The sequence below is a fragment of the Mobula birostris genome, chromosome 10, assembly GCF_030028105.1.
Source record: "Mobula birostris isolate sMobBir1 chromosome 10, sMobBir1.hap1, whole genome shotgun sequence".
Classification (NCBI taxonomy): Eukaryota; Metazoa; Chordata; class Chondrichthyes; order Myliobatiformes; family Myliobatidae; genus Mobula; species Mobula birostris.
Window position 1 is genome coordinate 130,193,297 of NC_092379.1, and position 15,941 is coordinate 130,209,237.

The following is a 15,941-nucleotide window of genomic DNA, read 5'->3' on the forward strand; positions in this document are numbered from 1 at the left end:
ATCTCTCCTCCCAAATGTAGCACCTGGTTTTCTAAAGCTTTCAGGTTTAGTTTAGAAGTTCCAGCTTCTACAGTATCCTGATTTTGTAGGAAAATGCTCCTTTAGCTACCATCCTCCACTTTTATCCTGAGCAACACACACAAAAGCTGGAGGAACTCACCAGGGCAGCACCTCTGGAGAGGAATGAACAATCAACATCTCAGGACAAGATCCTTCACCAAGACTGGAATAAAAGGAGGTCGGGGAGGGGAAGGAGTACAAGCTGGCAGGTGCTAGGTGAAACCAGGTGAGGGGGAAGGAGATGAAACCAGCAAAGTTGAAAATCCTGAATTGATAAAAAAAATTAATGAAACTAGATTAGCAATATAGCAACCTTAGCGTTCCAATAACATCCCAATTTGTGGAACTAACTGAATAGCAATACTAAACTAGCAGTCAACAAAAAAGTCACCCCTTGGCTTACACCCCTCTCAACTAGCCTAAACTAAACAACTAACTAAACATGAATAGGTAATTATACTCATTTGCTTCTACCATGCCCCAACCCAGGTGACAGATTACCATAATAAACGTGCCACAAAATACAAGAGAGACAGAAAATAGATACGTGCCTCCAATGGACAGAAACTAGATACATGGGTCCAACATCACAGCCCCTTAATTATTACACCACAATAATTACAACAACGTACTGCTAAAATAGGAGACAACAAATCTTCAAGGATAAACATCTTAACATTTATACAAATATCCTCATTCTTTCTTCTTCCAGACAAATCATGCAACAGTCATCCAGGCCAGAGGTTCGCAGTACAGAGTGATCACCACTCTCTTTCAACTCAAAGTCATGAAGCTTCTAGAGCTGAAAGTCCTCAAACCTCTGCCATCTGTAGAAGACAGATCTTGGTCCTAGGCCTGTCCAGACAGCTGGTCTTGATGCACACCTGCTGCACAAATCCTCTTCTGTCTGGAAAAAGTTGCATGACTCTTCCCATGATCCATGAGTTTCAAGGCGCTGAGTCTCCTGGGAGGTGATTGCATTTTATACCTGGCCATTTCTGACGTTCTTATAACTGTGGTAAATACTCCTTGACCCACTTCTTGATTACGTACCTCAGAATGATGTCTGAGATATGAAGATCCTTTGCCAGTGTAGCTGGATGTTTAGACTGTTCAGGCATGGCTGCCCCACTAAGCCATCCACCAACTCTCAAGACACCATCTTCACGTACTATATTGAGCTTGAAAATATGGCTGTTCCTTTTCACACCTTCCCCCCCCCCAACTTTGCAAACTTGAGAATTCATCTCTTTCTTTGGCAAAACCCAACGATCACCCTTTCAGCCTCCCTGAGCGCCTCCACTGAGAGACAACCTTGGCCAGTCTGATCTTTGGCCTTCGCAGTCTCTCTCTCTCTCCAAAGAATACCTTTGTTGTTCTTCATCCAAGTCAGACTGAGCAAGAGTGATATTCAATTGCTTCCTCTTCCGAGTAAGAAACAAGAGCAGGTTCCTAAATCTAAGAATCCATGCCATTGTCTTCCTCTAACAGGCCCAAGACAAGAAATGATGAATTATGTGTGCAACCCTTTCCTCTACAATATGGCTTGCCATCGTAGCAGTGGTGAGCTTCATATGATGGATGGAAACTGACTTCAATGGAGCTACCGTCGATTTTCCTATGATAAAAGACTGGGCACCTGAGAGCACTTGTTATGCAACAATAGGTAGGTCACTGCTCCACAGCCAGCTTCGCTTGCATCTCTGAAGTGGTGTACTGTGCAGCAGCTTCTCCAAAATTCAGGGGTTTCAAACATCTAACAACCTCAAAGTCTTCAACTGGCAGCGTTCTTCCAGCCAAGCCTTTTCTTACATAGATCTTGCAGGATCTTCTTAGCAGAGACCACCGGACTGAAGATTGCTAACGGACCATAGATGGAATTAACTGTGGAGTTTTCCACTGGTACTTCAACTGATTCAGTATCTGCCATGATCACTGCTGGTTCTTTTCTGAATCTGGTTATGACTCCAATCAGTGAGCTAGTACGAACAGGTCCCTGTAAAAGCTGAGCATTAAGTGATATTCCCTGAAACGTCACTCCGCAATCAAACAACACAAAGATTCCCTTTTCTGGGATGTTAAATGCCATGATGCGGAATATACCAGACCTTCCCATCACTGTGTTCCAGATCCTCTGCTGGCACTCTTTTGGCATGACCTTTGGTGATGACATCCTTCAAGAAAATTGTGTAGTCAGTGTGAAATGACAAATTCTTCTTAAACCTCTTCCTTCGATTTAGAGTACGCTGTTCAGAATCTTCCTATTCTTTGGCATGATAACCTCTTTCTTTCTCGAAGGTAAACTAATCTGGAAGTGGGCATCCACCAGTTTTGAGGAATTTGTAACCAGCTCCATGAACTTGTGGTCTTCGCTCGACAAACCAAACCTGAGATTCTGTTAACTGTCAGCTTTGGCTGTGTACAGTTTCTTCCATCTCTATGATCTCCTTTCAGTGGCCCATTCACAGTCCAACCCCACACCATTCTAATTGCATAGCGTCCATCGTTAACACTGCAAATCATTTGCAATAGCTCCAATGCTTCACGCACATTTGTCCCTATCAGCAGTTCAGTTTCTGAATCAACCTCTGGTAAACAGACATGTTTCAGGTGAGACTATCACTGAAAATCCCTGTCTTGGAACATTCCCTTTGTGGTCAAACATACTTTCTTGTGGATAGATGTTATGTAGTTCACATAAATTTTAACCACCTAAGCCAGCCACTTCCAATCCTAAAAACAATATAGCTTCTCATGATCTTCTATTGGTCCATGGTACATAAGAGAATGTGTGTCCTTTTTTCCTGAGGTTGAGCTTGTTCATGAGGCTCGCTGTGCAGAACACTGCTGTACTTCCTTGGTCTCGGAAAGCATAAGTAAACACTGTCTTGTTACCCTTCTTAGACTTCACTTGTATGGAACTACAGGTACTTTACAATCATGATCACCAGCCCTGTAAGGTCATTAGATACCAGGACACTACTCACTGCTGTGTCCAATTCTATCACAGCTTGTTTTGATTCTGCACCCTTTTTGTTAGAGTGAATATGAAGTATGGAGGGATACTCGCTACTGCATATCTTGCATAACAGACACTTCCTACACTCTTTGCTGATGTGTCCTGTACACAAACAGCCAAAGCAGACACCATTTTCTTTTATGGAGGCAATCTTCTCACTATGAGCCCCTTTCTCCAGCTGAGGCCATGCATCCAATGTACGTTTACCCTCACCGAACAGAAAAACCCTTTTGGCAGGCAAGACCATTCCTTTCCATTAGATCTAGGTTCAGTTTTAGCTTTACTTCTCAGTGGCCACAGTAGTGGCAAAGCTGCTTCCTTTAGCGTTAGAATGAAGTTGTGACTTAGCTTGTTCACACCTTTGCTTATTGCAGGTGATATAGTATCCTATGTATTCCTAACCATCAGGTGTGCAGCAATCTTTACTTGTCTTTCAATAGAATCACCAATATCAACGAAAGTAATCTTATGGTTGTGTCTTTCTTGCAGTTTACAGGCCACCTTTCTCCATTTATCCTTAAACATACGGGGCAATTTCTTTACAGCAATCAATATATTGGCAGGCATGTCTAGCTCACACATGTACTGCACTTCTTCCACGGCACTGCAACAGCCACTAAGAAAAAAAGATTGTAGTCTTGAAGAGCTTTCACATCTTCAGGTTTCAGTGGTACCCAAGAAGGAGCGTTTTGCATATAGGCAGACACAATTTTCTGTTTGTTACCAAAACGCTCCTGCAGTAAAGCCTTAGCTTTCAGGTATCCTTTCTTAGGGTCAACATGCTGGCAACTCTAGTGTACTGTCCAAGGAAATAGAGGCAATCTCTATAGCTGTCAGTCTTGCCTTCAACACTATTTTCAAAAGCCCTCATGAATGCAGAATATCGCAATGGATCACCCTCGAAGATTTGAATCTCTCTTTAAGGCAAAGATGAAATGTGTTGCTGTTGTACCAATAAGGTTGTGATTTCATTTTGCTTCCTCATTTCAATACTATTCTGACTACTACTATCTGAAACAAGATGTTTCCATGCTGTAAGTGAATGTCCCCATGAGCACTTTGAGCTGTTGGATATGACATAGCTTCAGAGTACCTTATTAATGCAGGCGGAGAAAACACCCTGAACTATCCCTTAGGGGTTATGTTCATGTTTCACAGACACTTGAGGAACAAATAAATCCAACATTGACATTGAGTGTGTTGTGCTTTCTCTGTGCCTTATCAATATAGGAACTCACATCATATGACTGCCCTGCTGAGCATTTTTGATACTCGCCACACTTGACGCCCTTAGCACATTAACTTTGGCCACCCGTGCGGCAATTTCTTCCTGCATCTTAAGCTGCTCCTTCATTTTCCGTCGCTGTTCTTCTTTCTCTTCCAGCACGTTTGTCCTTCAATAATTGTTGCCGTGTGATTAATGCAGCCAAATCAGCCTCCATTTTAATATGTGCAAAGGAGTTATTAGATACAGAAGATGCTCTGCTCTGCAGCAGAACTTCAAGCACTGGCATTTGACAAACTGTCACTGAAGTCTATGTCATCTTGTGGGTTCTCTACTATACACCTAGTCAAAAAAATAGCTTGGAATTTGAAAAGCATTGTCTAATGGAAGGAGAGACACATTAACTTGATGCAATAACATGACTTTCAATCTTTGATTCAACCATTGTTTCCCATCCCCTATGAATGCACTACAATAGTGACCAATGCTTGAAAAACATCAATTCTGTCTTTCCTGCTCGAGCTTGGGAAGTAATGAAATTAGCATGTGATGTTGCTTAGCAACAACTTCACAGAGATCTTTCAGGACCTCAAGACGAGATGGCACTCGTAAGGCATTTTTAAAAATTTCATAAGAACAAACCTTTAATTTTTTTCACATTTGTTTCATACTCCTTTTGAAGGCTTTCAATTAGATTAGCCTTAGCTGCAGGATTGTCGGCACCAATTCCATACTTCAAATCACTCATGTTACTTTCTCTAGGCATATGTCTCACAATTAACTCTTTGTTCACCCGCAGCACCGGTGATATTCAATCTGATAAATGTAGTCAACAAACAAGCTGTAACTGCATGCACAGCACTACATATATGAATTGATGGCTTTGTGGCAAAGTTTGCAGATAATATGAAGACAGGCAGAGAAGTAGGTAGTGCTGAGGTAGCAATGCGATTATCTAATTGAAAGAATCGGCAAAAAAGCAGATGGAATACAGTGTGGGGAAATGTATGATAATGCATTTTGGTAAAAGGAACAACAGTGCAGACTATTATTTAAATTGAGAAAAAATTCATACATCAGAGGTGCAGAGGGACTTAAGAGTCCTCGTGCAAGACTCCCAGAAGGTTAATTTACAAATTGAGTCTGTGGTAAAGAAGGCAAATGCAATGTTGGCATGCATTTCCAGGGGAATAGAATATAAAAGCAAGGAGATAATGCTGAGGCTTTATAAGACACTTGTCAAGTCGTATCTGGAGTATATTCAACAGTTAAGGCCCCATATCTCAGAAAGCATGTGTTGTCTGAAGAGTCCAGAGGAGGTTCACAAGGATGATTCTGGGAATGACGGGGTTAACATATGAGGAGCAGTTGGCAGCTTTGGGCCTGTACTCACTGGAATTTTGAAGAATGTGGGGGGATCTCATTGAAACCGACAGAATATTGGAGGGACTAGATAGGGTGGATGTGAAGAGGATGTTTCCTATGGTGGAGTATCCAGAACTAGAGAGCACAGCCTCAAAATTGAGGGGTGACCTTTGAGAACAGAAGTGAGGAGGACTTTTTTTTACCAGAGAATAGTGAATCTGTGGAATGGTCTGCAACAGACTGCAGGAGGCCAAGTCCGTGGGTATATTGAAAGGGGAAGTTGATAATTGTTTCCTGATTGGGCAGGGCATTGAAGATTATGGTGAGAAGGCAGGTGTATGGGGTTGAATGGGGTCTGGGATCAGCCATGATGATAGGCTGAATGGCCTAATTCTGCTCCCATGTCTTATGGTCTTAAACCAAACCAAACAAATAGCCTTCAATTCAAACATCAGCAACCAGAATATTTCAGAACTTTAATAAAACAAAGCAACAAACCCTCAGGCAATTCAGCAACGGTCCCCAATGGACAGGCAATGTTGACCATCCAAAACAGTGTTCAAACCACAAATACACAGCATGAATCAACAAAAGGTAGTTTACCTGCAGCAAGCTGTTCCACTTTCGACAAGAGGATCGAGGCAATCCTTTGCCGTAAACTGGTGTTTGTTTAGTATAACTTATTTTTTTGTTGACAAAATGTAGCAGTTTCTTGAAAGCAAACCAAAACCACAGAGAGACTAAGCCAGGCTACTCGACACTGTATGATGTGCTTCCAAATAACAAATTCTCAAATTCGAAGAAGGTACGTTCGAACCTTTATTACAAAACCAGCAAAAAAGAACAATCTTGCACTGATAAAAAGCTAACAAAACTAAATTAGTGATACAACAATCTTAGCGTTCCAATAACATCCCAATTTGCGGACCTAAGCGAATAGCGATACTAAACTAGCGGTCAACAAAAAAGTCACCCCTTAGCTTACCCCCTTTCAACAAGACTAAACTAAACATGAACAGGTAATATACTTATCTGCTTCTACCACACCCCAACCGAGGTGACAGATTACCCTAATAAATGTGCCACAAAATACAAATGTACAAGAGAGACAGAAAGCAGATAGGTGGTTCCAATAGACAGAAAATAGATACGTGGCTCCAACGGACAGAAAATAGATACGTGGCTCCAACGGACAGAAGATAGATACGTGGTTCCAATAGACAGAAAATAGATACGTGGTTCCAATAGACAGAAAATAGATACGTGGCTCCAATAGACAGAAAACAGATACATGGCTCCAACGGACAGAAAATAGATACGTGGTTCCAATAGACAGAAAACAGATACATGGCTCCAACGGACAGAAAATAGATACGCAGCTCCAATAGACAGAAAACAGATACATGGCTCCAACTGACAGACAGTAGATTCATGGTTCCAATAGACAGAAAATAGATACGTGGCTCCAATAGACAGAAAATAGATACGCGGCTCCAACGGACAGAAAATAGATACATAGCTCCAACGGACAGAAAACAGATACATAGCTCCAACGGACAGAAAACAGATACATAGCTCCAACGGACAGAAAACAGATACGTGGGTCTCTCACAGCACGATCGTTGCTGATTTGATTTGATACAAACAATTCATTTCACTGTATGTTTTGATGTATATGTGACAAATAAGCTAATTTAAAAATTTATTCCCTTTCTCCTACCAAAAGGAATTACTCAATATAGATCAGCAGCATATGCAAAAACAACAAATTTCAAAGAAATACATCTTTCCTATGAACTATTGTAAGCTTATTATCCTGGATTCATACAAGTGATTAGAGAAAGCATATAACTACTTTATTGCCGTAATCTGCTTTTTCTCAAGGGATTAACAACAATCATTGAGTGCTGACCAACCTTCTAATCTGGCAGCCTTCAAACTTGATCCCAATCTGAAACGTTAACTCTGCTTCTCTTTGCAAAGAAGCTGCCTGACATGCTGAGCATTTTAGTCATTTTCCGTTCTGTTTCAGATTTCTAGCACCTGCAGTTTTTCAATCTGCATTTTCATTGGGGGCCAGCAGAAACTGTAAACCCTCCCCAGATGGATAGACTTGTTAAACTGGTTTCCCCTCCTCGGCCAAAATCATAATTAGTGCTCCAGCCAGTGCTGTAGCAAAGAAAGGGGTTCCTCAGCAAAGAACTTGGAATCAATCATGGCCTTTCTTTCAGATTTTCCACACCATATTTAAAAAACAAAGTTGCCTTCCTAAATGATTTAGGCTAAGAGTACTGCATAATGGACTTCCTCACTGAAAGTAACTACTCAAAGCAAACTATTAGTCATCATTGAACATTGAATGTTGAATGGCCTCGATAGATTGGATGTGGAGAGGATGTTTCTCGTGGTGGAGCAGTCTAAGACCAGAGGATACAGCCTCAGAATACAGGGGCATCCATTTAGAATGAGGATGAGGAGGAAATTTTTTAGCCAGAGTGGTGAATCTGTGGAGTTCCTTGCCACAGGCGACTGCAGAGGCCAAGTCATTGGGTATGTTTAAGGCAAAGGTTGATAGATTCTTGATTAGTCAAGTCACAAAGGGATACGGGGAGAAGGCAGGAGATATAATGAAATGATGGAGTAGACTTGATGGCCCAAATGGCCTAATTCTGGGCTCCTATATCTTAGGGCCTCAGTCTAATATTTTTAGCACTTGTTCTCAATGTAAATTATTGAGATTTGATTTTATTTCCCTTAACACAGAAAAACTTTACAAGATGATGTTTTTGACAAAAAAAAATGTAAGTGGATATTTTGGGCAAATCTCAAAATCAAAAAAAAGACTTGCAAAAAAAGAATGTTGGAAGAATGGACAACTACACCAAGCTATTAGGGTTCAGATATGCCAAATACTAAAAAACAGGCATAATCAAGAACAATTTTTTAAATTCTAAAGTTCAAGGAGAAAGATGAGACAATGAAGTCACTTGAGTGAAAAAGCATCAGTGGATCAAATATTAAACCAAAGCTAATGAACAAAGTGCTTGCTGAGTTTAATGGCAAATTGGTCATGTAATTGGACTTGCATATTACATGAATTGAGAAGACAATATTCACAATTCTCCATAAAGTGTCTAATTTGCTTCTGCATATTAAAATAATTACAGGAGTACTCAGCCCTACTATGATATATGCTTTGTTGAGATTGGACTAGCAGATTCCTACCCCCTCCAATCTATTTACCCAAAGATGAACATAATTAGCAAACTAGCATATCAATCACTCCACTTACCCAATTAATGACGGATCTATGCACACAAACCAAAATCACATCCCATGCCTTGACTCTCTCCTGCACATGGCAAGTGCTCCAGAGAATTCCATTATCTAGCATAGGCTACTTTTAAGATGGAGACATGTTCAGGGGGATTTGGATGGCCAGCTGAAAGTTACTGCTGAGCGTACGTTTTATGTGAAAGTAACACTGCAGTTAATTAAGATAAAAATAGCTTTTCTTGTCCCCATTGTCTTTTCCAATACCAGTACTCTCACGCCAGTCTTTTTGTGGCAACCCTATAGTTATATAGTTGAAAACAAAACATGTTCTGATTAAGTGATTTCACTTAAAATTATGTATTTTAAATGTCCACGTTGGTACACATTACTGAAAAGTTTTATTTAGGAAACATCTAAATTCTGCAGCAAACAATACCCAGATGTGGAATTTTGTTAATACAGCAGGGACACTTTTGGCATACGTGAAGTACTAAAATAATCATCTGAAGAGGATGTTTCTCCAGGGAGGTGTGTCAAAGTGTTTTGAAACAATTTGCAAAGGAAGATAATGAAAAATTGTAAAATATTTGAAAGAATCCTAAAGTCAATGCCAGTCTTTAAAGACAACACCTCCCAAAACAGTGAAAGGCCTAAAGGCTTGTAAGAGATTTACTGATTTGTAAAACATTATAGAAAGGGGAGATTGTGACTGCATATTTTAAACCTTTGACTGGACTTCCCTCTAGTGCCGTCTGCACTGGGGGGGGGTAGTGCACAGATAAAGCTGCAGCCCTGACAGGAAACTACCCCTCCCCCACATACCAAATACCTGAAATCCATGCTGATATCAAACATCAAGAGGCAGATAGTGACAATAGTGACAGGTTTTTTCTCTTCCTGGTTCGGTAGAGGTGGCAGCGCGGCGCCCATCTTCCACCAACGCCACTTTTATCACACCCCCCTCCTCCGCCTCGGCTCGGGTTTCCGAAACTCATTTCCATTGAGACGAAGCAGGCAGGAAGTTGCCGATGATTTAATTTATTATTTTCTTTAGATCCCTTCTCTCTCTTCCCCGCCCTCCCCTTTCTCCTCAATGACTGTACTTACGGTTCCTCTCGGGCCTTGACAAGCAAGCAGAAGAAAGGAAAAAGAAGAAAGGGCCCGTGCTCGCCGGCCGCGCCGCGCTGCCCCGCCGCCGCCACCAACGCGCTCCGCGCCTGCTGGGGGCGCTGGCGAGCAGCCGCCAACGCGCTCCGCGCCTGCTGGGGGCGCCGGCGAGCAGCCGCCGCGCTCCGTTCCTGTGGGGGGCGCTAGCGAGCACCGGCCGCCGCGCTCCGCGCCTGCGGGGGGGCTGGCGAACAGCCTGCCCGTCCACTTCATAGCGGATCACAAGCGCAACTGTGCTTGAAGGAGCCCATGGATGTTACACCGGGCATAACTGAAAGCTACGTGCTTGTTATGGTTATGCTGTTCTACAGGACTACACTTTAAGCTAAATGCCACAATAATGTGTATCAAATGCAACGGGAAACTATGCATGTTGTGTGCACTTTGGGCTATGTGGTACATGGAATGTGTAAGCAACAAACAACCTGCCGGAGATATTCGGAGACACGGGAAAAACTGCAGATGGTAGAAATCTGGAGCAACACACAGAGGCGCTGGAGGAACTCAGCGCGTCAGCCTACATCTGTCAAAGAAAATGGTTGTTACTATTGGTAACAGCCCCAGCAGATTGGTTGTCGCTGCAGATTCCAGCATCTTCAGTCTCTTGTGTCTCCAAGACTGCAGTTAAAACAAATTGTTGGAAGAACTCAGCGATTGAACTGCAGCTGTGGAGGGAAACGGATGGTCGACGTTTCGAGTCAAGACCCTGCATAAGATCCATCATTTTGACCCAGCAGTATAATTGATTTTGAACGCAAACAACAGGAATTCTGCAGATGCTGGAAATTCAAGCAACACACATCAAAGTTGCTGGTGAACGCAGCAGGCCAGGCAGCATCTCTAGGAAGAGGTGCAGTCGACGTTTCAGGCCGAGACCCTGACGAAGACCCTGGCCTGCTGCGTTCACCGGCAACTTTTATGTGTGTTAATTGATTTTTAAACTTCCCTCTAAAAATAACCATGCAAACCAACAAATTCAAGGGATAACAATTAAAATAAGTCCCGTCCTGTATAGTTTTTCATAATCTATGTTGTATATCTTCATTTTCCCTTAAATGTTAGGAAGAAACTGAATCTCAACGTGGTATATGGTTACTATACGTAATTTGATAATAAATTTACTTCGGCTCTAATTGTCAACTCCGTGCTACGCAACAGCCCCGGCAAGTGGGCTCACTGCGCACGCGCCTTCCTGCGCGTCGGCGAATCAGGGACGGCAGGGAGCCGGGCGAATCAGGGACGGCAGGGAGCCGGGCCAATCAGGATAGAGGACGACATCCGGGTAACCGCGTTTCCGAGCTGTGACCCGCCAGGCGATTGTTGTGGGGGTTTCGTTCGGACGGTCGTTTGTCCGACGTTGTGCTGGACGCTGGCTGAGTGTCGGCGGGAACGGCGAGTACAGGGAGGACGCGGGTCAGTTTCTACACACCGACCTCTCGGGAGGCAGTAACGAGGCGAGGAGTAGCTTCGGCTGAAGGGGGCAGGGGGAGAGGAAAGGGATTTTGGTGGGGGTGGGGGGGGATATAGGGGCATTGGGAGTAGGCGGTCGGAGGGGGAGATACCGGGGGTGAGGTAGGCAGTTGGTGGTAATGGGGATAATCTCGCACTACCTATAAATGCTCCCAATGGCGTGCGTCTCAAATAGCCTCTGACAACCACGTCCAGCTCCTGGCCTTCACGTGTAGCTTAGCTGTTAAGCCCGGCAGAACTGTTTTTCTAGACAGAGGGGCAAAGGCGGGTTTCTTGCGCTTTGGGTAGATAGCTCTTCAGCTGTGGTTGGCAGCTCACCTAGATGAAGGAAGACTCTGATCTCATACCTCCACTGTCTTGCGGCTGTACTCACTCATGAGGAAGGCTTCGGGAGTAAACCCCTAGGAAAAAATCTGGTACTGGAGTCCCTAAGGCAGTCCTACATTGATTTCAACGCTGACGGGAAACTCCTGCGATGCTGTTGGTGCCAAGCTGTATTGGTCTCTGCCTATCCTTTGGAATCATCAGCTGTGTGGAGAGGGGGAGCCTGTTGCATGGGCATCAGCTTGCTCTTCATATCCTACGGCCCTGATTTGTCTATCGTGGACAGCTAGGAAGCTGACTAACTGTGGGGGAAACCGGATGGGAGGGGGCGCTGTCATCAGAGTGAGGTGAGGCCAGGGAGGTGGGCAGTGCAGGAGATCCTGAGTGGCGGTGGGGGTGGTGATGGCCTGAGGTGAGATGGGCAGTGGGGAGACGGAGGTAGAAAGAAACATGGGAATCCTGCACTGGTACTCCATTAAGATTATCTTGTGGGTTGAACCCATAGTAAGGAAGGGCAATGCAAAGTAAGCATTCATTTCAAGGGGACTGGGATACAAAAGCAAAGATGTAATCTTGAACACGAGGAAATTTGCAGATGCTGGAAATTTCAAGCAATACCCACAAAAACTGCTGGTGAACGCAGCAGGCCAGCCAGCATCTATAGGAAGAGGTACAGTCGGCCAGGCAGCATTTTTGTGTGTGTTGATGTAATCTTGAGCCTTATAAGGCATTGGTCAGACTGCACTTAGAGAATTGTAAACAGTTTGGACTCCATATCTAAGAAAGGGTGTGCTGGTCCTGCTGAAGGGCCTTGGCCAGAGGTGTCAACTGCACTCTTTTCCGTAGATCTTGCCTGGCCTGCTGAGTTCCATCAGTATTTTGTTTGTGTTGCTTGGATTTCCAGTATCTGCAGACTTTCTATTGTATGTGCTGGCATTGGAGAGTTTTAAGAGAATGGTGGGGGGAGGAGGTGTCTCATTGAAACCAACTGTATATTGAAAGGCTTAGCTGGAGTGGCTGTGGGGAAGATATTCCAATAGTAGGGGAGTCTAGGACCAGAGAGTACAGCCTCAGAATAGAAGGACATTGCTGTAGAACAGAGATGAGCAGGAATTTCTTTCACCGGAGTGTGGTGAATCTGTGGAATTCACTGCCACGTACAGCTGTGGAGGCCAAGTCATTGACCATAAGACAAAGATGCAGAATTAGGCCACTCAGTCCATCGAGTCTGTTCTGCAGTTCCATCATGGCTGGTTTATAACCCTCTCAGCCCTGTTCTCCTCCCATAAACTTTGATGCCCTGACTGAACAAGAATGTATCAACCTCCTCTTTAAATATACTCAGTGACTTGGCGTCCAGCCATTCACAGCAATGTATTCCACAGATTCACTCTCTGGCTAAAGAAATTCCTTATCATCTCTGTTCTAAATGGGCATCCCTCTATTCTGCAGCTGTGCCCTCTGGTCCTAGACACACCCACTATAGGAAACATCCACTCTATCCAGGCCTTTCTATGTTTGATAGGTTTCACTGAGATCCTCCCTCATTCTTCTAAAACTCCAGCTAGTTATGACCAAGTATTAAATGGTCCTTATATGTTAACCCTTTCATTCCCAGAGCCATTCTCGTGAATCTACTCTGGACCTCCAGTTCCAGCACACCATTTCTTCGATAAAGGGCCCAAAACTGTGCACAATACCCAAAGTCCAGTCTGACCAATGTTTTATGAAGCCTCAGATTCACATCCTTCCTCTTACATTCCTGTGCTCTTGAAATGAATGCTGACATTGTGTTTGCCTTCCTTACCACCTACTCAACCTGCAAGTTAAACTTTAGGGAACTCTACACAAGGACTCCCAAGTCCCTTTGCACCTCTGATTTTGGAATTTTCTCCCTGTTCGGAAAATAGTCTACACCTTTATTCCTTCTACCAAAGTGCTTGACCATTCACTTCCCTACACTATATCCCATCTGCTACTTTGCTTATTCTCCCAATCTGTCCAAATCCTTCTGCAGAATCCCTGCTTCCTCGGCATTGTCTGCCCCTCCACCTATCGTTGTGTCATCTGCGAACTTGGTCACCTGGCAGTCAACCAGAAAATGTCTTCTTTGTTCCCACTCTCCGCCTGCTGCCAATCAGACAATCTTCTGTCCATACTAGTATTTTTCCACTAATTCAACATCTTGTGTTAAAGAGTCTCACGTGGGGTTCTTTGTCGTACACCATACACTGTATTTCATCTGCCTCTACTTTGCCTATTCTCCTTGTCCAAGTCCTTCTGCAGGCTCCCTGCATCCTCAACACTACATGCCTATCTTCATATCATCTGCAAACCTGACCACAAAGCCATTAGTTCTGTCATCCAAATCATTGATGTATAATGTAAAAAGTTCTCCCGCACAGACCCCTGTGGAACACCACTATATGCTGACAGTCAACCAGTAAAGACCCTCTTTATTCCCACTCCTTGCCTCCTGCAGTCAGCCAATCTTCTCTCCATATTAGTATCTTTCTTATACAGTAATACCATGGGCTCTTGTTAAGCAGCCTCATGTGTGACACCTTGTCAAGGACCTTCTGAAAATCTAAGTAAACATCAGTCTCTGATGCTTTTTTCTCTATCCTGCCTGTTACTTCCTCAAAGAATTCCAACAGATTTGTCAGGCAAGATTTCCCCTTAAGAAAACAATGCTGATTTTGGCCTACATTATCATATGCCTCCAAGTCCACCGAAAGCTTATCCTTAATAATGGACTCCAACACCTTCCAACCCTGAAGTCAGGCTAATTGACCTATAATTTCCTTTTTTCTGCCTCTGTCCTTTAAAGAGTGCAATTTTCCAGTTCTCCAGAAGCATTCCAGAAACTAGTGATTCTGGAAAGATCATTAATAATGCCTCCGCAGTCTCTTCAGCTACCTCTTTTAGAACCCATCTGGTCCAGGTGACTCACTTACCTTCAGGCCTTTCAGTGTCCCAAGCATGTTCTCCGTCATAATAGCATCTACACTCATGTCTGCCCCACTGACACTCTAATTTCTGGCATACCGCCACAGTGAAGACTTCTGGCATACCGCCACAGTGAAGACTGACGCAAAATACTCAGTAATTTCATCCGCCATTTCTTTGACCCTCATTACTTCTCCAACATAATGTTCCAGCAGTCCAATGTTCACTCTCACCTCACTTTTCTTCTCTTATACTGTATCATCATCATCAGGTGCCATGCCCAGTTTGAACCATGGCCCACACACTCCTGTTTCCGGTCAAGTGGATCAACTCATTGGTATTCATTTCCAGTTCTCTGGCTGCTGTCTCGCCCATCATTTGTCTTTGTCTTCCTCTTGCTTTCTTCCCTTCAATCTTTCCCATAATTACCGTGCATTCTAACTCCTCTTTCCTAATCACATGTCCAATGAAGTTACGTTGCCTTTTTATGATCTCACACATTATTTCTCTTGTTTGCTCTGTTCATGACATCCTCGTTAGAAATTCGTTTCATCCATGATATTCTTTGCATCCTCCTCAAAAACCACATCTCTGCTGCTTCAATTCGTTTTCTCGTGTTACTAGATATTGTCCAACATTCTGAGCCGTATAACATAACCGGATAAACGTAACATTTCAGTACTCTGAGGCGGATTGTCATGCCTAGTTTAGTGTTGGTCAGTATATTCTTCATACTCGTAAAGGTGTCTTTTGCCATCCCTATTCTTCTTTTGATGTCCATGTCGCACCTGCCATCTGATGTCACCCAGCTTCCTAAGTAGCAAAAGTTCTGTACTTGTTTTATGTCTTCCCCGTTTATTTTCAGCCTGCAGATAGGATTCTCCTTCTTCTTGGATATCACCATACATTCTGTCTGTTTGTAATTGATAGATAGACCCATTTTTGCACTTTCTTCAACAACTATATCAATTAAGCTTTGTAGTTCTTCCTCCCTACTTGCACTTAGCACAGTGTCATCCGCATATCTGAAATTATTGATGTTTTCACCGCCAAATTTGATTCCCAAGATGTTTCTTATTTTTTGTA

At 43.4% G+C, this 15,941-nt stretch overlaps 2 protein-coding genes across 5 annotated transcripts in view; one reads left to right on the plus strand and one right to left on the minus strand.

The window, feature by feature from the left end:
• zbtb33 (zinc finger and BTB domain containing 33) overlaps positions 1-10,158 on the minus strand; it is a 49,245-nt gene extending 39,087 nt beyond the window's left edge. For 2 of the 3 annotated variants that reach the window (XM_072270972.1, XM_072270969.1), the window contains exon 1: positions 10,053-10,158. The gene's annotated coding sequence lies outside the window, so the exon portion shown is untranslated. Of the gene's footprint in view, positions 1-160; positions 179-10,052 lie in introns of those variants that run through there. The other variant, XM_072270971.1, reaches the window with a different exon arrangement.
• A 1,222-nt stretch (positions 10,159-11,380) lies between these two features.
• nkap (NFKB activating protein) overlaps positions 11,381-15,941 on the plus strand; it is a 38,639-nt gene continuing 34,078 nt past the window's right edge. For both annotated transcript variants that reach the window (XM_072270975.1, XM_072270976.1), the window contains exon 1: positions 11,381-11,525. The gene's annotated coding sequence lies outside the window, so the exon portion shown is untranslated. The remainder of the gene's footprint in view (positions 11,526-15,941) is intronic.